The sequence below is a fragment of the Lepus europaeus genome, chromosome 13 (assembly GCF_033115175.1).
Source record: "Lepus europaeus isolate LE1 chromosome 13, mLepTim1.pri, whole genome shotgun sequence".
Classification (NCBI taxonomy): Eukaryota; Metazoa; Chordata; class Mammalia; order Lagomorpha; family Leporidae; genus Lepus; species Lepus europaeus.
Genome location: NC_084839.1, coordinates 16165585 through 16192334, shown reverse-complemented (window position 1 = coordinate 16192334; position 26750 = coordinate 16165585). Strand labels below are relative to the sequence as shown.

Below are 26750 nucleotides of genomic sequence, written 5' to 3'. Positions count from 1 at the left end.
GTCTGGCCCTAATTCAGTTTTCAATTCATGTCCTACCACCTCATAATCCAGACAAATTCTCTGTTTCCAGATTCCACATGTTTATGCGCTCTCATAGTACTTGGTACTTCTCAACAGTTTGCACACATGTAAATATTTGCTAAATTATTTGTTTAAACATAATTTTCTCATCAGACTCTCAGCTACATGAGGTCAGGGGTTGTGACAGTTCCATGTATTGTATGCTCCCAAGGTTTAGCATGGTGACTGGACCATTACAGAAGGCCTGGGAGATATGTGAACTGATGGAGTCACCTCTCTGAGTTCTTGTGTTCATTGGTTGTACTTATGTTTCTATCACAGCACTATGAAGCTGATGTTTGGCTACTTGGTATTCCTACAACTAATCTTTGAATCTAGAGTTCTGAGACCACACTTCAATTTATCTCTGTATTCTCAGCACCTGCAGAATTTCTTAGCACACCCTGAACACTCAATAGTTACTCAATCTGAATGTGAGTATTTGCTTCTGGAATAGGTCCTGCAAAATCACATCTGAGTTAGGTGAGTCTACATCCATGAAGGTTGTCTTGAGTTGTGGCTGTCACTATTACATACTTGGTAATATTTTAGGGCAAGCAAGCTTCAGGCCATGTGCCACTCCAGGTTTTATAAATTATTTTATTGGAACATTCTTTTCATACTGTCTATGTCCCCCTTTACACAATGGCAGAATTGAGTTATTACAGAGGTGGATAATTGTCAAGTCCTAAAGTATTTACTGTTTGGTCCTTTTCAGACAAAATTCATTGATCACTATTCTGGGGAACAAATACAAATTATAATATAAATAGATCTACATATAACTTATGATAGTGTCATCTTCACAGAGTTGTGATGAGCAGTAAATAAAGTAACATTTACAAAGTGCTTGTGTTTGGGACATATTCTTTTTCCCAACATTGTTAGATGTTATTATAGTTATCATGAAAGTATAATAATTATTTTGCTACAGTCAAAAACATATGAGGTAAGGGCCAGTATTGTGGCAGTGTGTTAAGCCACAGCTTGTAATACCAACACCATGTATGGGAGTGCCAGTTCCAGTGCTGGCTAATTCAATTCCAATCCAGCTCCCTGCAAATGCTCCTTGGCAGGCAATGGGAGATGGCCTAGGAAGTGGGGTTCCTGCCACCTGTTTAGACCTGTTTAAACATAATTCACATCATCTACCATGATGGGTTTTTGATCATCCCATTTTACTGACAAGAAATGTACTGCAACAAATGCTTGTCCATCTGTCTTAGAGTACCAAGATAGAAGTCACAGTGTTGAGACTGGAAGCAAATCTGCATACTGTTTTGGGTGCCTAAACCATCAACTCTCCTAGGACAACATGTGAAAAACTATCATCAGGAGGAACAAAACCTTGCAAACTGAAAGAATGCAAGAGGTTGCACCAACATTGAAAGTGATATTTTGACCAATAAATATGAAGTTTGAATCAATTATCAATAGCAATTAGAAGAATGCTGTTAAGGGCTACTTTGAGGTTTCATTTAATAATCAGATCTATTTTGCAGTTGGTACAGTTTTTAAAATTCTGACATTTCCAATTATTTAAAGGATGAATCAGTAGAATTTCTCAGCTTTGCTGATGACATTCTAAATTGGAGCAGCCACCTTAGAAAACAGCTTTGCACTACCTTCTAAACTGAACATCCTTATAGCATATGGCACAGCAAATACACTCTTGCACATATATAAGAAAGGAAGTATACATCTCTTATATTTACTAGTGAAAGCCTAAATATCCATCAATAGAAATATTGACAAACAATGAACATAGAATTTCACTCCACAGTTCAAACTGCAGAGATATATAACAATAGGCAATCACCTAGTTAAATAATATTATGTAAAAGTGAAAGAAGTCACTAAATATTCCATATAGCATGATATTATTCACTTATGTGAAGTAAAATAAACTATTAAACTTTATAAATATTTTTAAAGAATAGTCAAGGATGCAATGAAAACATAGCAAGGAAAAGAACACCCAGGATTGAGGATGACAATGTCTTAGTGTACAGGGAACCAGTGAGAAGGGCCTGAGATTTTTGTCAACAGTGTTAAACCATTTATTCCTTTATTCATTTCCTCAATGAATAATTTAGATATGCATTATATGCTATTAAGCAGCAAAAAAAAAAAGACATCTATTAAGTTCAAGGCCCCAGAATACATATAGAGAGTAGTAATGAAAAAAGAGACGGGACTCTTGCCATCAAAGGACAGACTGTATTCTAACAGGAGAAGGGTCCCAGAGAAGACCAGAATTCAACAGGTCTTTCTATGCAGGAAGATGACATTCATCTACACAAATAGAAGGAAGAGTCTCCCAAATGTTCTTCCCATGTATAACTTGTAAGTTAAATAGGACATCTTTAAAGCAAGTCCTATTTGCCAATAAATGATAATAAATTCATAAATAATTGAATGCAGCAGACCAAGTTATTGCCCAGGCAGTATATTTATTGAAAATTGGAAGAAAATATATAATAATGGTGTGCAACTATGCCATACCATTTCCACATGGCCCCTCTTCTAGCACCAGGGAATTACTTTAACTGATGAATTCATCCAATAGGTGTTAATTTTAACCCAACTATATTTGAGATATTTTGCTTGAGTTTGAATGATCCAAAATAGTCATTACTCAAAATTCAGCAATCTGCCCCAGCAACATATGACCAGAGAAGGGATTGGTCTCAAATAGTAGAGTTTTGAGTTCGTTTCAACTATGTAGCTGGCAGAGTTGAGACAAGATATTTTCTTAAAGACTCATGGAGGTGACAGGCTTGCCCAAATCAGGATCCCTTAAGATTTATTTGGCAGTTGCTGATTGCTTCCTGTTACTTGCTCAGAAGTCTAGCTCTGATTGGTGAAAAGTGAGAGTTTCTAGGCCTGACACTAAGAGCCTGGAACTATTGAGGCAATGAGCTTCCTCATTTTCTGTGTTAGACTCAGGTCACACTGCAGTGAGTTTTCATAGCTGTTCTTTCTTTTCTCACCTTCCTATGTTTGCAATTTCAGTGGTTTTATTTTCTGGGTCTTTTTGGTATCAGTTTTATCATCATTTTTCAGAACTTCAATTTATTTGCACAGAAAATAAACACAATACTTTCTTTTATTTGTTTTTCTTTTTAATAAGCAAATTAACACTTGAAAGGAATCCGCTTAATACATGCCCCAGTGATGTGTGCCTCCCGATCCACAAAATAGGGAAGCCAATTTACAAAGGCCAAGATCTTCCTGAGAAACTGTGGGGAAACAGTACCCAAAGTTTCTGCTAATGTGGACAGAAGCCCAGGCCAAGGGCAAGAAGCACAATACCACAACTCCCACCTATATCTGCAGGACAGACTCGGGGAATTGTCCACCCCAGGTGAGAGTCCCAGATGTGCTGGTTACTGAGAGTTCCCAATCTGGAGACAGATTATTTGTATCATTTTAACCAGCTCCCAAACTACCAAGGCTCGAGGAACTCAGGACCTAATTGTGGTTATCAGAATGCATGCCCGGCTCCGGCGCTGTAGCACAGTAGGTTGATCCTCTGCCTGCGGTGCTGGCATCCCATATGAGCACCGGTTCTCCTCTCCCAATACAGCTCTCTGCTATGGCCGGGGAAAGCAGTGGAAGATGGCCCAAGTCCTTGGACCCCTGCACCCGCATGGGAGACCCGGAAGAAGCTCCTCGCTTCTGATAGGCACAGCTCCAGGCGTTGCGGGCATTTGGGGAGTGAACCCATGGAAGGAAGACCTCTCTCTCTGTCTCTCCCTCTCAGTGTCTGTAACTCTACCTCTCAAATAAATAAATAAATAAATAAAGATTGCATGCCCCACAGAAGCCACTGGACTGGGAGGGTGAGTCCTTCTATCAAGCAGGGGAATATAATGCTTCAAGGGTTGCCGGTCCAAACTGTGCATGAAGAAGCAATTTATTTGTTTTGTGGGTGTTTTTCTCCTCTGTAAACATGATCTGAAGCCAAGTGATTGGTACATACTTTATAAACGGGAAATATAAACACAGACATTCTCTTCCAAAAATGGATCTCTTGGACTTTCCTCATAAGCTTGCCCTCTGCTATGAATTCTGACTTGCCATTAACAAAAATGTTACAGCTCCAACATTTAGGGTGTCAACCCCAACATCAAAGAGAAGAAATGTTGAAAATGTCGTGAGACATCATGAGAGATCCCAAAAGCTGTTTCTGCTTTTGTTGAGGGCAACGCACTTACACGGTACGCCTTCATAAGAGGAAGGGGGAAAGGCATGAGCATCTAGGTGGTTGCAGAGCAGAAGAGAGTTGACACTTTGAAGAGGATTCTCATTGAGCCACATGTCCCAAGATCTCAGCTCACGTCAGCTGATATTTCATTTTTCAGAGTCATTGCTGTGTCGTTCTATTTTCTTCTCATAGTTGACATCTCTTTTACAAACTGAACACAGTTCCATTTTAAAGGATCACTTAATAGAGTCCAGAAATATTAATGAAGTATCTATACATTGACTGTGTTAAATGCTTCTCCAACTTATTTGCTTCTAAATAAATGGTCTTTCTGCAATAAGATAGCTCTTCCCCTAGCAACATCATCTGTTCTTGGCTCAGCATCTTCTGCTTTTTCTTCCTAAATGATATTCTTCAGCTGGATTAGAGAATTACAACAGTGAAACCATCCTGGAAGAAGAGCAGTGTGTGTGGGGAAAGCGTTTAGCATGTAATGCCAAGGGAATGCACTCGAGTGTCCAAAGCTAGTCCCTCCTTATGCATGAATCTTCCACAAATTTTAGAGTAGAGCCACTACAGTCTGTTGTGGAAACAGTGTCCTAATTAAGGGACCCTGTAGTTGCCTTACAGGGTCACATTTGTTGAGAAAGTCTAGGTGTCTATTTTTTGTTTACAGAGCACTTTTCAGTCAATTGGCTTTAGATCACATGGGGACAGACAAGATCACACACAGCATTGTGATCAATTCTGTCCTTATCAGTCAGTTGGTGCTCAACTGCAGAGACTGCTCCAACTGAACTTATGATTTGTTTTCCTCTCAACTGAATGTAAGCTCAACAGGGGCAAGAATTATGTATCTGAAGATGTGGAACAGTGCCTGATACACAGGAGCTGCTTAGCAAATAGTGATCATTGTTGATTATGTTGGGGCCAGTTGCATACCTAATGTATGTGAAGCAGAAAATATCATTATTTTAGACTAATTCCTCTTCTGACAAGATTATTTTCATATTTCAGGGGATGGCATTGTAGCATAGTGGATAAAGTCACTGCCTGTGATACTGGCATTCTATATGGGCTGTCCTGGCTGTTCCACTTCTGATCCGGTTCCCTGCTAAAGGCCTGGGAAAAGCAGCAGAAGATGGACCAATTACTTGGGTCCCTGCTACCCATGTGAGAAACTCAAAGATAGCTCCTGGCTCCTGGCTTTGCCCTGGCCCAGCATGGGCCATTGTGGCCATCTGGGGAGTGAATCAGTGATGGAAGATCTCTCTCTCTTCTCCCTCTCTGTGTAACTCTTTCAAATAAATAAGTAAACCTTTAAAAAGATTATCATATTTCAGGAAATAAAACAAATGATATTAAGGGTGAAAAATAGCAAACAGTGACTAATATATTTTATTTATATATAATGTTATTAAATTTTATATCAATATTACAGTTCAGAAAGATGAATTCCTATACAACTATTTATTTAATATTTACCAAAGAGTTCATGCTTTTTGTTTGTCTTTTAAATTTTATTTTAAATGCAGAGAGGCAGACAGAAAGAGCTTTTCCATCTACTGGTTCATTCTCCAAATGCTTGTAACAGCCAGAGATGGACCAAGCTAAAGCCAGAGGCCTGGAACTCAATCCAAGTGTTTCCCATGGGTGGCAGGGATACAACTGTATGATCCATCGCCTGCTGCCTCTGAGAGTAAGCATTAGCAGGAAGCTGTATTGGCAGTGGAAAAGCCAAGTCTCAAATTGTGTAACCTGAGATGGGATGCAGGAATCCAGGCAGCTTCCTTACTGTTGCACTAAAACTCCCCCCATGAATTTTTATTTTTCATTTACAGCGTGATAAAAAGATGTTTTGTGTAAATAATTGTTTAATAACTAAGTGAATTTTTACAAAAACAAAGATCTGAAAAGACACAATGAAGTCATAACAGTGAAACAATGTGTTCTTTTTTGTTGTTCTTGTTAAAGATTTATATTATTTGAAAAAGAGAGAGAGAGAGAGAGAGAGAGAATCATCCATCTGTTGGCTCACTCCCCAAATGGTCCCAAAGGTCAGGGCTGGGCCAGACTGAAATCAGGAGCCAGGAACTCCATCCTGGTCTCTCCCGTGGGTTGGGCAGGGGCACCTGTACCTGGGACATCTTCCACTGCCTTTGCAGGTGCATAAGCAGTAAGCTGGGTCAGAAGCAGAGAAAGCAGGACTGGAACAAGCATATTGATAGGGGATGCAAGTGTTGCAAGTGGCTGCTTAACCTTCTGTGCAACAACACCCACATCACAATGTTTTATTTTGTTGATTTAGTCTACAGTTTTGCAACAATTAATTTTTTTAAATTTCAACTTTGTATATATATATATATATATATATATATATTCAAACTCAGTAAATTTCTGTCAATTAAAATGCTTTATCAAACATAAACATCCTCAATGTATCTCCCAGCTTGAACTCTGATTCACTGATTTTAATTCTAAAAGTAAATAAATACTCCAAGCATTCACAAAAATCATCAAGTTCTGTTTCTGTTTCTTCTTCTTTAAAAATCATGTTGCTGTCATTGCTTATTTTAAATTCACTGCTTAAACACAGAAAATGGCTAGTACCAAAGAAGCTGGATACAAATTGTACATAAAAGAGTTTTACCAATTCTGAGCCACTGCTATTTTCAAAGCATACCCATGGAGAAGAGCCTATGCATGTAAGTACTAATTATAGCCGGGAAGTCTCTGAATTAACATATTTAGAATGCAATGTTTATCAAATAATAAGTAATAAAAAGTGTTTACATTTTAAGCTTTCATATATTTTTATATTTTAAAGATAGTTTTATTTTATTTAATATTTTAAATAAATATTAAATACTGAGGAAAGTGGTCTATCTACCTTTTAGTTGTAGGATTTTTTCTTTGGATGAACATTGAGCCTATGATTATAAAGTAAATTGAAACTAAGCTATCACAAAACATTTAAAGAAAAAGAAGAAAAGAAAGGAAGGTAGAGGGAGACAGGAAGGAATTTATTGTCTTGGAATTATATCTATGAAATTCTTGAAATTTGTTCTCTATAAACTAATAAAAAGTATAAAAATATTAAACATAAGTTTATTAAATATTTCAAAATTAACTTTTATTACATGTTCTTTGGTCTACATATTAGAAAATGTTTCTGTAAACATAGTATATATTTTTTTAAGTTTATAATACTTATCATATTATATACTTATTAATCTATTACACAATATTTCTGTGACACTACATAGTGTAATATATAAATAAAATTATAAATGAGTATAAATATAAATAATAAATATATACTTACATGTGAGCTGCACAAATAATATTCATAACTATATATGTACTAATACTTAAATTTGTAATTAAAATCGCAGCGACTGCTTAGAATCTGGACAAACTTTTTTTTTTTCTGGGGAGAGGTATTTGGTCACGGTTGCTGTTTAGAATTGCTGGTACACAGCAATAATCAAGAGTAGAACAGTTGGAAGCTGATTTGTTATCGTGTTCAAGTTCTCTGCCATGCTGTTAAGTTTCGGCTCTGGTGCTCTGCTCTTAGACCACCAGGAACCCTGAGTCATCCCTTCCCCGCCGGTGCCCAGTGCCAACCATCACCGACCATATCACATCAGCAGCTGAAGTGAAGAAGGCTCTTGAGGCGTGCACCCCAGTGCAGGAGCTTCTCTTCTTTAAGGGCCTACGGAGGGAGGTGGCGATCTAACGGATGCAGCCTCAGCCTGAGGAGACATCTGATGTGCTGCCCAAGCGCCAGTCCCTGGCAGCTCAGGGATCCTCACGACACAGCTTGTCTCTGCCCGCAGAGGGGCGGCCAAGAGTTCTCAAGGTCCAGGACTATATTAGGAAATATATGCGCCATGGGAACAACAAACATGTTTGTTTCTTCCAGCACAGTCTGCTCTGCTTATCTCAGACACCTCCCTCTCTTCAGCAGAAATCACAGCCCTGGGAGGTTTGGGAAGATTTTACTCTAAATGAGGTCTTATCCTTGGTATTTGTGAAATCATTTCAAAAGAAATCATTTCCCTGAGATCAGTGAGTTGTCTTTCAGTCACTTTCTGAGACTGAAAATATTTAGTCTTAAAAAAAAAAAATTAAAGGAAAACAGCTGAGTACAAGAGGCATTCCTGAAGGTGATGGCAATAGGTTTATTACCTGTCACTCAGTTGCTGAAGTCCAAGACATGCTTATCGTCACAACTCTAAGCAATCTTGCTGATTCTGTCGTGAGAGCTCTGTGCCATGGGGAAGATAGAAGACAGAGAGCACTTGAGTTCATGTCCTTGGGCTGCTCGTCTTACAAGTCTTGGTTGAAGCAGTGCTCTGAACCAGTGGGACACAGGAGTGGGCATTGTGACAACCACAGTCACACCTGATCCCAGGGCCAATTCTTCATTCCTATTCTGAGATCTGGCACAGAGTTTTGATAGTCACTTGCTCTTTGTGAAAGTTCCTTAGTTTGCAGTTAGTCACAAAATGATGAAACTATCCAATCATTTCTACCAGATGAAATTCCAAATTATATGTAAAGGCACGGTTATCCTTCCCCCTGTTTGGGTCTGGTCTGTGCAGTCTTCTCAAGCAGGAAAGTGCACTTCTGTGTTTCCCTGCGCTGTTTGTGGCTTCGCTCCCTCAGCTGAGGACCAAGGCTTTGGATTCTTTCTTCCAGAAATGGAGAGGGGAGATTGAACATGAGGTACGCAGTGAGAAAGGCATCAGTTGGTTGGTGCTGTCAGATTTTCTTCCTCTTCTGAGGGATTTGCTGTCCTCCCGCATCACCAATGAGGTCTCCTTGCTGTCCTGTCTGGATAGGCCTAAAGGGTCACCATTCAGCCTTTGTCTGCTGGGCCTCCTTGACCTTCAGCTGGCCTCTTGGGGGCAGCACTGCAGGCAATCCCTGACTAACATTGTCTTGTGTAGACTGTGTACTCTTGCTTAGCTCGTCTCACCCGCCCTTCAGAATGTCATTCCTAACACATTTTATCTCAAGATCCTGGATGAAACAGAGACAAGGTCTCATTTTAATAGAGCAGCCATCTAGTTCATACTTGCCAACCGATATCTAACTTACAAAATGCTTTTGTAGACAGTAAAAGCTTAACGATGCAGCAAGGATCTATAACTGAAGGATATTTGTCTGATTTTGTGACACCACTTGTAAGCCCAGAGCAGAGGGCTTTGAGTTCAGATGCTGCTAGGAAACCCTGAGACTCCTTCTTCCAAGCAGAATTCATGGAGCCCAATAAAATACCTGTGTTCTAGGCCAGATTGCCCATTCACATACTCTGCAATGAAGGGTACTGTCTCACCTGCACGTTAGGAGTGCTGTACCAGAATGGGAACAAAGAGAATTCTAGGAGTGTAAGTAATAAAGTTACAGCTGAAAAACCCATGAAAGACAATTACAAACAATTACTGACAACTTCATAATCAACAAGCACAATTATCCAGGACGATTAAAATAATTATAGCAATAAAGTGGCTAACATGGGAGATTGGGGGTATCCCAAAGTGCCGAAGTGACACTCAGGATATAAAATGCAGACCCACCTGAGGATAAGGACATGCATACACCGAAGTATTTTACTAGAAACCTCATTTCTGTTTTGTATGAGGGAGTGGAGATAGCTGAATAATGTCTATAAAGGTGGTATAGTCATATATTTACCATGCAGAGATTGCTTTTAGTATTCTAGGACCATATTTCACAGCAAGATTCTAGATATCTTCAAATAATGTCTTTGTAAAGTCTTAAGATGATACAATGTCTTCTACCATCATTCTGTAGGCTGGCTGGTCATTATTTGGAAGTCACTACCCCCCCCTGATGAAATAAGCAGTATCCCTTATGTTTCTGGAAGGGTTCTAATCTTGGTCCCATAAACTACACCATTTACACTTGCACAAAAATATTTCGTTTGACTCTTGAAACAATTTTATTGGTAAATGTTAACACCCCAGATAGAAGGATAGGGCTTAGAAAGGTTAAATTATTTTTTAAGGTCAAATAATAAGTAGTAAAGATAAGCCTATGTGTTCTTCATGATTGACACTTCAGTTTTGCATCTTGTAAAACAAGATGTCAAAGTAGGAAGTTTCCCATCAATTATCTATAATTATTCGGAAACTTTTGACTCGTCCAAAGATCCCTATCCAGAAATGAAAACATGTTATGTCACAGAGCTCATCAGTGGTAGAAGACTTAATTCAATTCAAGTTTTCTCTATAATACCACATCACATCTTTGTATGTTTTCCTTTCTATAAATATGTACATGTCTTTATTAAATTTTTACATAATTTAAAATTTTCCCTTACAGAGGAATTCATAAATGTGATTATCACTTATTCTAATCCTATTCCCTTTATTTCCTCATTTGAACAGCCAGCATTTTGGACCTCAAGACAGAATGAATTAAAAATCCAATGTAAGTACTTTTTGTTTATATCAGTTTCCATGCTGGCCCCCAAAATACAAACCAGCATCAACAGTTTGAAATTACTGTGTTAACATTTTCTGTTTCTAAGCTAAGTTAAACATCAGGGCAAATTGTATTGCAACACGTATTTAACTCCAACACTATTGAGATCCAAGACATGTTCACAAACTAACTCATAGTTACTCATAGAGTGAGGGAGTGTAGTACATGAATGTTTTGGTTTACACATTTGAGTGGAAATAAAAATTTTTTGAAACTAAAAAAATGTGTGAGACATTTTCTTTGCTCTGTCTCAGACATGAAAATACTTTTATGACCTCCAGTAAATAGTCCATGTTAGCCTACAATTTGTAGCCATAGTCCCTCAGTGGAAATGTACTAAAAAAGATAATTATTAAAATTTTATTTTTCTCATCTTACTGACAAATTTCATTAGAAAATGAAAACCTCATTCTGATACTTTACTCATGTGGATAGACAAGAAAAATCTGATCATTTAAATTTTATTTCATGTTTTATGATGTGGTAATCAAATTTCTTCTTAAAACACAAGTTTATGTTATCTATCCTGACTCATTTTCTTGCAGGACATTTAATTTTCTTCTGGTATAAAATCATGTTCTTGGAAGGACAATTATTCTAAAAATTAGACGTTGCCTTTTGATTAAACCCACTTTTAATTCCCATGGGCATATAATTTTAAGTACATAGTTCAGAGCTAAAAATGCTTATAGTAGCATGACATATGATAATAAAAACTTAAAATGAAATATTAATAGAAGAAAATGATTGAATAAATTTCATGGCAATGAAATAATAGGCATCACTAAAATAATATACTTATAAAAGATGTTTTATGAGGATTACAGGATGGCTGAATAGGGAAAGGACATGCTGATTCTGACTGAGAGAACATACCAGAAGAAAAGCGGAGGAAATATACTCCCAGAGGGAGAGGGAGAGAGAAATTTGCAGTGGAAACTCTACAGAAAGAAGAGGAACGCCATGGAGCAGCATGGGAAGCGCAGAAGAGCAGCAGCAAGTGGAGATACCCCACACAATTCCTGCAGCTAGGGGATGGAGAAGACAGCAGGTTCTGAGCAAGGTGAGGGCAGACTGTGGCAGCCTGTGCCACTGGGTACATTGCATGAGGGAGAACTCTGCAGACCACACTGACTTTGAGTCCAGCCTGGTGCTCTAGAGGGGACAGGGTATCTGCTAATTCAAAGAAGGAAAATCACATTTCCTTCTTCCATCTCCCTACAAGGGCACCTGGCAACCAGCAGGGAGAAGGTGCCATCTTGATACCAGAAGAGGTTGCAAAGGCACTTTTGCACAAGACCATGAATTTTACCAGAGGGAAAAATTTGCATTTTCCACTGATTTTGAGCCTGGCTAGGAGGGTTGAAAGGAGCTTGGAATTCACTTAAGACTGAGGTGTCCCTGTCATCTCAACCTATCACAGGCTCCAGTGCTCAAACTGCCAAGGCAGAGAACCCACAGGCATCTGGCTCTGGAAATAACTCTGTTATCTGCGTGGACGGGGCATGCTTGTGGAGTGGAAAGGGGATCCTCTGCACCCTGTGAGTGTGGGGGCCTTGTGCATTGTGACTGTGGGAATCCTGTGACTGCATGATAGAGTGTGGCATGTAGTTGAGTCTCTGGGCAATCACTGTCTGGTTACAGAGACTTAGAGCTACCTGCCTTCCTGGGATGGGCCATTGCTGAGAGTTCTGTGCTCACACAGAAGACTTCATGCAGATCCTTTGCCAGAATGGGTGAGGGTTGTACCCACTGTGGGCTACCTCTGGGCACTGATCACCTTGGAAGAGAGAAGGTGAGGGTGTGATTATGCCAATAGGCATGGTCATATCCTCCCCTCTATTGACAACAGAGATCTACCATGCCCAACATGAATGTCACCCTGGATTCTTGTTCCATACTTGAGCATTGACCAGAGCACCCCAGCCCCACCCAGCATAGGCCTCTGGGTATTCACTGAAGAAACAGGCTTTCCACTAAGCCACAGAAGCATAGTATAAAGATAAAATCCATCAGTGGAGAAAACCAACAAGTGTTTCCACAAATACCTGAAAATAAATGTGGAAATACAGGACACAACAATAAGGAAGGCAACATGGCTTCCCCAAAAGACCACAACAATGCTTCACTATTATAATCTGAAGACAAAGAGATTGATGAAATATCTGAAAAGGCATTTAAAAGAATGATTATAGGATTACTCAGAAGTAATGAAATCTATACATGACATGGAGAAAAAATTCTCCCATGAGCTAGAGATTATGAAATGAAATCAAACTGAAATATTAGAAATGAAGAATTCAATAAGTCAAATAATAAATATAGTGGAAGGCCTTAACAACAGACTTGGTGAAGCAGAAGAAAGAATATCCAAGCTAGAAGACAAATCTTTGGAAATATCTATTAAGGAGAAAGAAGAAAGGAGAAGGAGAAAGTGGAGAAGGAGAAGGAGGAGAAGGAGGAGGAAGAGGAGGAGGGAAAGAGGAAGAGGAGGGGGAGGAAGAGGAATAGGAGGGAGAGGAGGAGGAGGAAGATGAGGAGGAAGAGATGGAAGAGGAGAAGGAGAAGGAGAACAAGGAGGAGGAGGAGGAAGAGGAGGAGGGAAGGAGGAAGAGAAGGAGGGAAACACAAGGGACCTTGAATAGCTAAAGCAATCTTAAACAACAAAAACAAAGCCTTAGGAACTGCAATACCAGAATACCAGATTTAAAGACATACTACAGGGCAGTTGTATTCAAAGTAGCCTGGTACTGCCACAAAAATAGACTTGTAGAACAGTGGAGCTTAAGAGCATTTCCAGAAGTGAATCCAGGCATCTACAATCAGCTAATCCTTGACAAAGGAGCTAAAATCAATCCCTGGAGAAAGGACAGTCTTTTCAACAAATTGTGCAGGGAAAATCACATCTCTACATGCAGAAGTATGAAACAAGACTCCTACCTTACACTTTATACAACAGCCAACTCAAAGTGCATCAAGGATCTAAACCTATGACTTGATATCATAAAATTACTACAGAAGGACATTTGGGAACGTCTATAAGATATTGGCATAGGAAAAGACCTCCTGGAAAAGAAACCAGCAGCACAGGCAATCAAAGCAAAACAGACAAAGGGGGTTATACCAAGATGAGAAGCTTTCATACTGCAAAGGAAACAAGTAAATGAAGAGATAAACCAACAGAATGGGAGAAAATATTTGCAAACTATGTAACTGATAAACGATTGACATTCTAGGATCTATAAAGAGCTCAAGAAATTCAACAACAACAAAACAAACCATTCAGTTAGAAAATAGATATTTTTCAAAAGAGGAAATTCAAATGTCCAACAGACATATGAAAAAATTCTCAGGATCACTAGCCATCATGGAAATATATACAAAAGCACAATGACATTCCACTTCACTCCAGTTAGAATGGCTCTCTTACAGAAATCAGCAAACAATATATGCTGGCAAGGATGTTGGGAAAAATGTCCTATAATCTATCATTTGCGGGGATGCAAATTACTATAGCCATTGTAGAAGATAGAATGAAGATTTCTCAGATAGCTGAAAATATATCTACCATGTGATCCAACCATCCCACTCCTGTGAATTTACCCAAACAAAATGAAATCAGTGTATGAGTTATCTTTATCCCCATGTTCATTGCAGCTCAATTCACAATAGCTAAGATATGGAATCAACTCAGATGCCCATCAACTGATGACTGGATAAAGAAATTATGGTACATACACACTGTGGAATACTACTCAGTAGTAAAAAAGAATAAAATCCTGTCTTTCACAACAAAATAGATGAAACTGGCAATCATTACATTTTGTGGAATAAGCCAGTCACCAAAAGACAAATACCACATGTTTTCCCTGATCTTTCATAACAAAGAGTACAAAAAATGTAATGTATAATTATTTGCATTGCAATCTGTGTAAAAGTATTCTGTGCATAAACTGTTGAAAGTAAATGGCTTAAAGTCTAAATGAACTTACTTATTATTTTATAACAACACAGGCAATATTGGATGTTACATTATCATTGTTTCTACTTCATTGGAAGAAATTATGGATGACTAATTGACAAAAAAAACTGTATATGAGTGAAATGGTCACTTTTTCATTCAATTATAGTTCACAACCGTTTATATTTCCACCAAACTAGGGTCTTTTTGCATTTTACTCATTTACTCTTATTTGGTGAAGTATTAAAGCTTGTTACTGTAATGTAAATTTAAAATGTTAACTAAAAAACTAAAAAAATAAAGACAGAAAGATTGAAGGAAGGAGAGAAAAGGAAGGAAGAAGGAAAGGAAGAAGTAGGGAAATAGCATTATGTTCTTAGACTTGTATCTACAAATCATATTGAATCTATTAAAAATTAATTACAATTAAAATAAAAAATTTAAAAGGCATTTTATGACCTGAGATATTGCTCATGAAATAATGTTACCTAAAAAAAAACTGATTATAAGACAAATGTTTCATGTTATAAGTTCCAAGATGCATATTTTTCATCTGCTAACATTTCTAAAGTCAGAAAGTGTCTTGAAGTCCTTGGTATCTTATCATAGGCCAGGCAGCAACAAAGGCATAGTTACTTTTACTAGCATATAATGTAAGCTTTCTGGTGAAATGGTTGAACAACTGCCCTTCTTTACTGATTCAGTTTATAAATCATTTAAAGACAACTTGAAGAAGACATACATGCCCTGGTTATTTCCTGAAAATCATATATAAAGTCCTTTTAATAGCAAAAACTGTGGTAGTACCAAAACCCATTTAAGGTTAAAGATGGAATGCTTTCCCAACTAAAACTGGATGCAAGGTAAAGCTGCTTAGTCCCTTGACTCGTATTTAAAATAGTAACAGACATGCTTACCAGTGTAACAGGCAAGAAAAAGAAAATTCCTAAAAATTGGAACTAAAGAAATAAAATGTACTTGTTTGCAGAAGACATTATCTACAGAAAATAACCAATCCCTAGAACCATCAAGTGGATATAACAGAAAGAGAAAGTGCAAAGACAGTGTCTTATTTCTATACACTAGCAATGAATAATGGGAATTTAGAATTGTAAATGTAACATCATTTGCAATAGCTCTTCTCAAAAAATTTAGGTTAGAAAATCTAACAAAATGTTCCTAGAACATCTACATTCTGAGAAATGCAACACTGATGGAGGAAAACAAAGACTCAAATAATTAGAAGACCTATGTGCTCATGGATTAGAAGACCCAGTGTAACTAAGTTGTGAATTCTCTTCAGATTTCTCAATAGCTTTCTAACTGTCCCAAGTGAAGTTGCTGATAAACATTTGTAAACATGAAATAGTTTATTCTAGATTTGTGTGGGAAGCACAAGAATTAGAATAGTAATGACAATTATGAGAAAAAATAAACTTGGAATATTCATGCCAACCAATTATAAGATTTATTCTAATACTACAATACTCTGAGTAAAAATATACATTTTTCAATCAATGGAATAGAGAGTCTAATACAGCCAAATATTATCAATCAATTTTCGGCCAAATTAAAAGCAAAAATTTAATGGAGAAGCAATAGTCTTCATAAAAATCATTTCACTGGGCCAGCGCCATGGCTCAATAGGCTAATCCTCTGCCTGCAGCGCCAGCACACCGGGTTCTAGTCCCGGTCGGGGCGCCGGATTCTGTCCAGGTTGCCCCTCTTCCAGGCCAGCTCTCTGCTGTGGCCCGGGAGTGCAGTGGAGGATGGCCCAAGTCCTTGGGCCCTGCACCTGCATGGGAGACCAGCAGAGGCACCTGGCTCCTGGCTTCAGATCAGCGTGATGCACTGGCCGCAGCACGCCAGCCGCGGTGGCCATTGGAGGGTGAACCAATGGCAAAAGGAAGACCTTTCTCTCTGTCTCGCTCTCTCTCTCACTGTCCACTCTGCTTGTCAAAAAGAAAAAAAAAAGAAAAAAATATTTCACATAAATTAACACCCATATGCCAAAAATAAACCTCAAAATAACGTTTAGACAAGAATTAAGACAAAATGGGTAAATATAAAATGAAAACCTATCAAAATTTTAGATGAAAAATTAATTGAAAGTCTTGGGTGACTGGGATTGAGCAAAGATTTTTAAGCCAAAATAAAAAGTGCACAGTCAATAAAATAAACAATTGAACAAGTTGGACTTCATCCAAATTAAATTTAGTCTAACCTACAAGTTAAGACTCCTGTTCCCTAGAGTACCCAGATTTTATTCCCAACTCCAGCTCCTAACTCCAGCTTTCTACCAGTAAAGATACTGGGAGGCACTGGTGATGATGCGAGTATTTGGGTTCCTGCCTCCCTTGTGGAAGACTGGTTGTGTTCCTAGTTCCTGGCTCTGTTCTCAGCCCTGTCCCAAAAAGTGTGGGCATCTGGAGGGGGAGACAGCAGACAGAAGTATGTTTATTCTCTCTCTCTCTCTCCCTCAAATATATAAATAAATTTAATTTAACAAATTAAAACTTCTGTTTTACTAAGACTCCTAAATAATGAAAAGGGAAGCTACAGATTCATGGGAAATACTTGAAAATCACATATGCAATCAGTGAATACATCAAATATATAGAGGTCTCAACTCTCAACATATAAAAAAAATCCAATTAAAGATTGGGCAAAGGACACTTTGCCTTTTTGTACTTATCCTTCACAAAAAAGTTATGTTGATAGTAAATAAACACATGAAAAACTGCTCCTCATTAGTTATTACAGAGATCGTAATTAAAACGTAAATGAGAGATACAGCTGCAAGAATGTCTGAAATAATATGAGCTGGCTGGTCTGGGAACAACTAGAGCTCTTACTAGGTTGCTATTGGGATTGCACAAGTAGGATACCTTGGCAGTGTTTTTAAAATTAATACTTGTTTGCCATGTGAACTGGCAGTCTCATGCTAGGGCATTGACCCTGAAGAATGGAAAACTTTAGGCTCACACTAAAACCTACACATAAATGTTTACAGTAGCAGTCTGTACAATCAAACTAAATGTTCTTCAGGATAAAAAGCTAAACAAACTATAGGCTACTCATACAACAGAATATTACTTTTCAATACAAAGGAACAGATTACTAATGTACATGCCATGTGGATGAATTTCAAAGACATAACGATGTGTGAAAGACTTCATTCTCAAAAATTACATATGTAGTGTATCATTTCTATGGCATTCTATAAAAGGCAGAACTATACCAACTTATAGCAACTCAGCTGTGGCCTGAGGTAAGGTCTGAGAGAGGGTATCATTGAAAGGGAGCAGACAAGGGGATTTTTGAGAGTAATTAACTATTCAGTGTCCAGATTGTGATAGTGGCCAAGTAGATATCTAAAGAGTTTAGAACTATAGGACTATATACTTTTATTTTAATTCTAATTTGTACTGTTAAAGAAACAAAACCAACCAAGCTATATCTTTATGGAAATCTATTCATGTGGCACAAATAAAAACAGATTGACATATTTAAAAAGGTACTGTGCCATCTATTTTATTGATGGTGCATAAAGTATTAGTATCTGTTGCAATCCAAACATCTTCAAGTTAATGAAGCATGGTCTACAGACATCATTGTTTATATGCCCATACAGATTACAAATAGCATTCAATGTAATACTTTATCCATTTTACTATTTTTTTGTTCTAGTACTGGTGGTTGAACTCTGTAATTAACACACAATTATTCTTAGGTGTTTAAATTTTAACTGAAAAGTGATCCCTGTTAAATATAAGAGTGGGAAAAAGAGAGGGAGGAGATGTATAATTCGGGACATGCTCAATCGGACTTGCCCCAAATGGTGGAGTTAGAAACGTGCCAGGGGATTCCAATACAATCCCATCAAGGTGGCATGTACCGATGCAATCTCACTAGTCCAAGTGATCATCTTCAGTTCACAATTGATCACACTGATAGGTCTAAGAGTCAAAGGAATCACACAAACAAAACTAGTGTCTGCTAATAATAACTGATAGAATCAAAAAGGGAGAGAATGATCCAACATGGGAAGCAGGATACACAGCAGACCCATAGAATAGCAGATGTCCTAAATAGCACTCTGGCCTCAGAATCAGCCCTTAAGGCATTCGGATCTGGATGAAGAGCCCATGAGAGTATTTTAGGCATGGAAAGCCAAGACACTCTGGAAAAAAAAAAAAAAAGAAGAAGACCTAAATGAAAGATCTCTGTGAGTGAGATCCCAGTGGAAAGAACGGGGCCATCAAGAAGGAGGTACCTTTCTCTGAAGGGAGGAGAGAACTTCCACTTTGACTATGACCCTGTCGGAATAAGATCGAAGTTGGTGAACCCTAAAGGCTTCCATAGCCTTGGCAACTCATGACTAGAGCCTAGGGAGATTACTGACGCCATAAACAAGAGTGTCAAATTGTTAAATCAACAATAGGAGTCACTGTGTACTTTCGTCTCATGTGGGATCTGTCCTTAATGTATTGTCCAATGTGAAGTAATGCTATAACTAGTACTGAAACAGTATTTTTACACTTTGTGTGTCTGTGTGGGTGCAAACTGATGAAATCCTTACTAAGTATATACTGAATCGATCTTCTGTATATAAAGATAATTGAAAATGAAAAAAAAAACACCTTGGTTTTAAATTGGAAATTGCATAGAAAATCAATTTTTTAAAAATATCATGTAGGATCTTTGTCCTTAATGTGCTATACATTGTGATTTAATGCTATAAGTAGTACTCCAACAGTATTTTTCACTTTGTGTTGCTATGTGGGGGCAAACTGTTGAAAACTTTACTTAATATATACTAAATTGATGTTCTGTATATAAAGAGAATTGAAAATGAATCTTGATGTGAATGGAATGGGAGAGGGAGTGGGAAAGGGGAGAGTTGTGGGTGGGAGGGAAGTTTGGGGGGGGGTGGAAAGACATTATAATCCATAAGCTGTACTTTGGAAATTTATATTCATTAAATAAAAGTTTAAAAAAATAGCATTCAAGTGGTGATTTGGTTATTTCAAGTTGCAGGAGGAGGATAATTTTTAATATTTCCACATGCTTTCTTGTTTTTTATAATACAAGGAATCTCTTTTAGAATCATGAGAACTAAATGTTTTTTAAAATGAACAATATTTAGGCAAGTGGGTCCTGATTTTGCACATTGAAAGTATCTTTTCCAAGGATTTCATATGAGGAAGTGATGCATGAAACTTGGAACTCATGGAAGACAAATTTAGTCCTCATTATTCACATCTATCCTCTCACCAGATAAGTCTTCAATATCTACACATCATGAACAATGTGCAAGGCAATAATCAACTTTGGATTATTTCTGGCAACTATAAATGTGTTATAGTTGGAGAATTTGCTACAAAAATAAAGGTTTTTTTAATCTTTATTGGGAAACAAAATATAGCCGATGGCTTTTTTTCTTTTTTAATTCTCTCAAGTTACGGATGTGATGAAAAACCAGAATTTCGGGAAATGTATAACAAAGCTAGTGGCTGATAGGCATTTGCTTTCTATCTCTGTCCCCTCATACACATACATTTCCACATGTTGGCTCTCTGAAAATCAAGGTGACCCTCCTCGCTGTGAACTCTGTCAGTAAGACTCCTGTAACAATAATTGTCATGGGCTGGAATACTAAACATTTTATACAATCAAATGGTTTCCAAATGTGGGCTTTCTCCATGAGCATGGCATTCATGAGCTTGACTCTGAATGCCCGAGTATACAGAGAGGCTGAACCCAAAGTCTGATGGCAGAATCAAGCCACTGAAGTCTGTGACCAGTAACCTAAACCTGCGGGCAGTCTCTCATTGACTTAGCCTGTTGAATGATACACAAGTGTAACTCTATGGTTTTTGTGCAGTGTTTGTGTTGGGGACCACTTATAAAACCAAAGCTACCTGGTTTCTAGGAGTAACCTGGCAAATGGGCAGGAGGGTGGCAGCCTGAGTGTAAGCAGTGTATCAGCTCTTTCAGACTTTGAGTCTTCTTTCCTAGAAGAAAATCTCCTAATTGTACTAAGATTCAGAATGGCCACTGAGTCTCTAGAAGTTAACTATTGAACTAGGTCAAGAGAGTCAAAGCTGTTTATCTATTTACTTGTTTCAAGGAGACTCATGATATCTTCGAATACTCGTAACATGCAACGTATACTACTAGATTTAAAAATCACATTTCCAAATGTTTTAAGAATTTCAGAGAAAAGGAATGACAAAAAATTATGTAGCGTTATATTGAAGCTGTCTTTATTGGGGATGTCTGCGTTAGAGTGATACTACATGTAAGAAAACAAAAGTCACTCATTGCTAGGTAATGAGATTATGAGTAATTTTCATTTTATACTCTTTATTTATTCTATAATTTATATTTCTTAAGAAGAAAACTTGAAAATTAACTCTCTAAAATGTAATTATCTATAGATTTTTGAATCAGATTAGATTTTCATATCTTTAACATTATGAAATCATACTCTTCTCTAATTTCATGTTATCTATTAAAAATGTGTTATTTCATAATAAAATACAAGTGTATGCTCTTAAATACTATGATGAGGCATGTTAGCAGAAGGAAAACATTTTGTTGTATTAAATAGCTATTTTCAGCCACCTGACATTAAGTCCATTGCCACATCCTAGCTCAAGTCTTCTGGGTGCCTACATCTGAGTACCTATGTTCTGGGGATTCTGGTGTTCTGGTTTGCTCCCTTTCACAGTTTACTTTGATTTCTAGAGAATTTATTGGTTATTCCCTGTTGATACAAAATGTTTTGTAGAAACATGGAGCCAGCTAAAGTTATAGAACATATTTTTCAGTTTTTTTTTTTTTTTTTCAAAAACAGAGACTTTCTAGTCCAAGCTGCTGTTCTTGGTCACCAGAATGGCAGAATGAAGTTTAAGAAACTCAAATACATCTAAAGGTGAGTGCAAGAAGAAAAGCCACAATGGACATTCCTCAGCCAGGGGGCTTGAGGAACCACAACAAACAGCCTGCACGGGGCCTGCAGCTGCTGGCAAAGACAAGGAGTACTGGGCCAAGACTGCTGAGTAACTGATTCAGATACTGAGCCTTCTGCTGAGTGTGCTGGACACTCCCCATCTTCAAAGGACCACTACCCCATACATCCCTTTGAAGAACTCGCTGTCCTCAGGACAAAATATCAAAATTCTCGCTGTTTAATTTTCATAGGAAGCCAAGACACTGATAAATGAGAGCTCATCTATACATGTTTTTACTCTGTTACCTAAGAAACTATCTTCAAAACAGAAGTCCTCATAAATACTCTGGAGATGCTTCGGACACTCTCTGGTGCTGTGCGACACTGTGTATATTGTTTGGCAGGAGTTCATGGGGGAAGATAAACTAGCACATTTTGCCAGGATTCTATTACTCTTGACCTTGACCTTGGCTCGGGGCTGTTTCCAGTTATACTCCATCTTAGAGAAAGACAGCGCCTGATCTTCCCTTGAGTTTCCTTCTTCCCTTCCTCTTTCAGTTGCACCGAGCCCAGTACTCACTGTGCTGCCTCATCCGAAGGAAGAAACTAGGGCTGGCTGCAGCTCTCTAACCTTGGGTTTTTCTTTTGAATGCAAAAGCTCAATCAAGACCATGAAATCCTCTCTTTTAGGCAAAGGAGATTCACTCTCAACAAGTATTTGATTTTTGCACAGTCTTGCTCATTAGTATTCTGCCTCTTAATTGTTGACCTAATTCATCAGTTCCCACTCTGCAACATGGAGTAGCTCAGTTCCCCACACATGGTCTAGAAGGGGGTGTATCCCATCTCTTACTCCCAACAGCTTAGGCTAGACTCACCACAGATATTCTCCAGGGGGGAAAATGTAACCTATCAAGGTGGTATCCTTAACTGCAAAGCCTATACATTCTACCAGGGGTGGGTGGGAATCTTTTTTTCTGGCAAGGACCATTTGGATATTTATAACATCACTAGAGAGCCATACAAAATTATCAGCTTAAAAATTAGCCTGCTATAGATTTATTGAATTTCAGGTTCCAACTGCTATTGCCTTGGCAGGGCCAGGGAAAATACTTTTGCAAGACTTATACAGCCCTCAGGCCAGATGTTCCCCAGCTCTAGCACTCTAAACAGTCATTGGCTCTGCTCATGGGGCATGGATCTGGGAATCCATCCACAGATTTATGCTATAAACCAACCATAGTTGAAGTTGAATGCAATATAATTAGAGTTTTGAGATGTCCAGGTTCAACAGTACCCTTAAATTCAAAATAATGTCTAATATTTATTGAACACTTATAATACAGGACACTTCAAAAAAGTTCATAGAAGATAAAAGTAATTTGGTGTAAATGGGCCCGGCGCTGTGGCTTACTTGGTTAATCCTCCACCTGCGGCGTCAGCATCCCATATGGACACCTCTTCCAGTCCAGCTCTCTGCTGTGGCCTGGGAGGGCAGTGGAGGATGACCCAAGTGCTTGGGTCCCTGTACCCGCATGGGAGATCAGGACGAAGTGCCTGGCTCCTGGCTTCAGATCAGCGCAGCGCCAGCTGTAGCAGCCATCTTGGGAGTGAACCAACAGAAGGAAGACCTTTCTCTCTGTCTGTCTCTCTCTCTGTAACTCTACCTGTCAAATAAATTTTAAAAAGGTATAAAAAAATAGAAATCCATGCTTTGTTTTTTCATAATATGCATTTCCATGAACTTTTTGAAGACCTCTGTATGTTCTTATACGTGATGTCATTCTTAAAATGACCCAAAGTAGTTAGGTATTATTACAATGTAACTTACGAGCAAACAAGTTACTTTCCTATGGGCAATCAAATGATGACTGACAAGAGCAAGGTTTGAATCTAGTCTGTCTCACAGCAGGGACTGCATCTGTGCATCTTGGCTCCACTGTGTCATGATATGACACTGAACAACCTGGAATGGTCCAAAAGAGAAAAAAAAGGATTATGAATAAAATATCCTTATATGATTGACTGTGTTTGAGATATGCTTAACTTATTGCAAATCACATGCCCCCAAGCTATTGGAAATTATCTCAAAATAATCCTGTGACCCATTCTCACACACAAAACCCAATTATTCTACTACATAAAGATATAAAAATTCAATACAGTTCCAGAATACAGAGATAAGAGTTACATTGTAGAATGTTACTTTTTACAGATTTTTTTAAAAAGAAATTTTTGTTTTGGGCAAAGAATTAAGAGCATATAAATAGCATAAGAATAATACAACCATCCTTCGATAAAGTTTCTCTTCTTTTCCTACATGATATACCATTTTAGTCAAATGCAGACATCTTCTACCAATGCATACGTTAATAAAATTACATATAACTCATTTATATTTTAGTTTTTGTGTTTGATTCAAAGGCAGAAAGAGAGACAGGGAGAAGGAGAGGGAGAGAGAATGAAAGATACTGCCCATCTGCTGGGTCACCCCTTCAAATACTTAAAACAGCCAGGGCTGGATTAGGCTGAAGAAAAGCTGAAAATTCAACCTAGCACTCCCACATGAGTGACAAAGACCCAGGTATCTGTGGTTTCCCAGGGCATTATCAAGAAGCTGGAATTGGGAACAGAGCCAGTATATGAATCCAAGCACTTTGATATAACATGTGGTCTTCTCAAGAGGTGTCTTGACTACTTTGCCACATACCTGGCTCTTCATAACTCTATCATCATTATGTTTTTCATTTGTCATGACCTAAAAATTTTTGCAAATATGACTCCTAAATCCCATGGTATGTTGCATTTAGTGATGTTCGGAGCTTCAAAGCAAGATTGTTATTGCTAAATATATTGTGTGTATCTATACTTTGAAGAGTGACTTTGGTGTTTTCATCTAAATGATTACCAAATTTACAATTATCACATAAACTATACCTTTCTGTTTCAAATACATATCAATACTGTATTAACTTCAATCTTGAATTGTTACATTTTAAGGATCTTTTAGTCATTTTTGTAAAAAAGGGCGTGTGAGGGGCATATACTTGGATTCTATAAAGAGAACTTGTTTATTGTAATCATCTATGACATGAGCAATAGTTTATTTTTCTTCTATAATCCGTTATCCAAATATTGGAGTAAAACTCAGTGCAAAAGTAACAGAAAGCTGGGCCAAGTATTTAAGAGCAGACATTTCAAGGCTAATCAGATAAAGCAAAAGAGTTCAGTTGCCCAGAAATGATAAAACAAGTTATTTTTTATCTAGTAAATAAATCCAGTAGGCGTTCTACATGGCTGCTGCTACACAGAAATTTAAACATCAGAGCAGGACTAGCTAAATCTTAGAATAACTCCTAATCCCTGGTTCTCTGGAGTTAGCTAACCCTAAATCAGGGAAGTCCCTGAGGGCTTGTCAACCTAATACTTTAATAATCATGGCATCTCTAAAACAGAGTCAGCAGTAGATTTCTTCATAGTCAGGATAACATTCTTGTCTCTATCTGAAAAGCTTATTTGTAAACATCATTGTAGTATCCTATTTGCTTTTAGGAGACAGACAATAAAATATTTGAATTTCTAAGGGTAACCAAAGTTGTTAAATAACATGCTGCTTTTTAAATTTTTTTTAATTCATAGTTAAATCATGATTACTTGGAACTAACTTTAGGAGTTGAAAATATTATTTCTCGTTTTTAGAATACTATAGAATTGCCACCTTTTAAGTGGAAAGAGGGACTATAAAAATGTAATGCTCTGGTTCAGAGAAAAATGCTTATTTTATTAACTTTTTAAATCTATTGTGAATACATAATGGCAAGAAAATTAAGAACTGCAAGGATAATGCCAAGAAAATATTGTCTTCTTTTCACCATATACTCTATCTCTGCAACTTTGTTTCTGTCATGCAGGAAGATGATAAGGACTATGGAAAGACATACACTATGAGGGCAATAAATTTCATGTATTTAAGAGAAATATCAGTGGACAGTGATGACAGAAGTCAATTGGGGTGGATACATTCAAGTTAACCTTGAAGGAGAGAAATATATAACCTCACTTTAAATTTAATTCTATAATAGAATGTGTAGGAGATGTTGGATTAAAAATAATCTAGGGCTAGTTCAACATTTGATTTATAACACTTACAGTTAAGAAATAAAGGGATGTGATTGTGCCTAGATAGGCTCAATAAAAATCACTGAGAACTACATATAACCAATACACATAGAGAAAATTTGTAAATTCCTTAATAACGAAATACATGCAAATCTAAGTACCAGTGAAATAGTATTTTCATTATTTGACCTATCACATTGGCAGAGACAAAAAAGTTTGCAACATTTGATGTTGGAAAGGATCTAAGAAAACTACTTGCTACTGGTTGTAACATAATATAAATTAATAAAAACCCTTCGGTTAAAGTTTTCAATTCAAGAATACTTCATAGTGATACTTCCCATCCTAAGTTAAGAGTTCAACGAACAGTATGAGGAAAAAAAATCCACTGTTCCTCACAGGAGAGGCAAGGGCTGTAAAGAATCATCAAGTCTCAAAATGTCCCTTTCACTTCAATAGATTTACAATGTAGGTACTCTATTAATTACCTCAGATCAGGGAAAACATATGGCATCTGTCTTTTGGGGACTGATTTATTTCACTCTGTATATGGTTTGCAGTTTTGTCCATTTTTGTTGCAAAACACAGGTTTTCATTTTTTAATAGCTGAGTAATATATATATATATATATATATATATATATATACACACATATACACACCATAATTTATTTGTCCAGGCAACAGTTGATGGTGGTGGACATCTGGGTTAATTCCATATCTTAGCTATTGTGAGTTGAGCTGCAATAAACATGGGGGTACGGATAACCCTTTCATATGCTGATTGTTTTCGCTTCGGGTAAATTCCCAGGAATGGGATGGCTGAATCATTTGGTACATCTATATTCAGATTTCTAAAGAATCTCCATATTATCCTCCATAGTGGTCGCATCAGTTTACATTACCAGCAACAGTGAATTAGGGTAT

At 37.6% G+C, this 26750-nt stretch overlaps 1 long non-coding RNA gene across 2 annotated transcripts in view; it reads left to right on the top strand.

The window, feature by feature from the left end:
- LOC133772497 (uncharacterized) overlaps window positions 1–25308 on the top strand; it is a 39601-nt gene extending 14293 nt beyond the window's left edge. The window contains exons 2-4 of one of the 2 annotated variants that reach the window (XR_009867780.1): window positions 10690–10732; window positions 11614–11849; window positions 21610–25308. This is a non-coding gene — a long non-coding RNA (uncharacterized LOC133772497). Of the gene's footprint in view, window positions 1–10689; window positions 10733–11613; window positions 19624–21609 lie in introns of those variants that run through there. The other variant, XR_009867779.1, reaches the window with a different exon arrangement.
- The last annotated feature ends 1442 nt before the right edge of the window (window positions 25309–26750 follow it).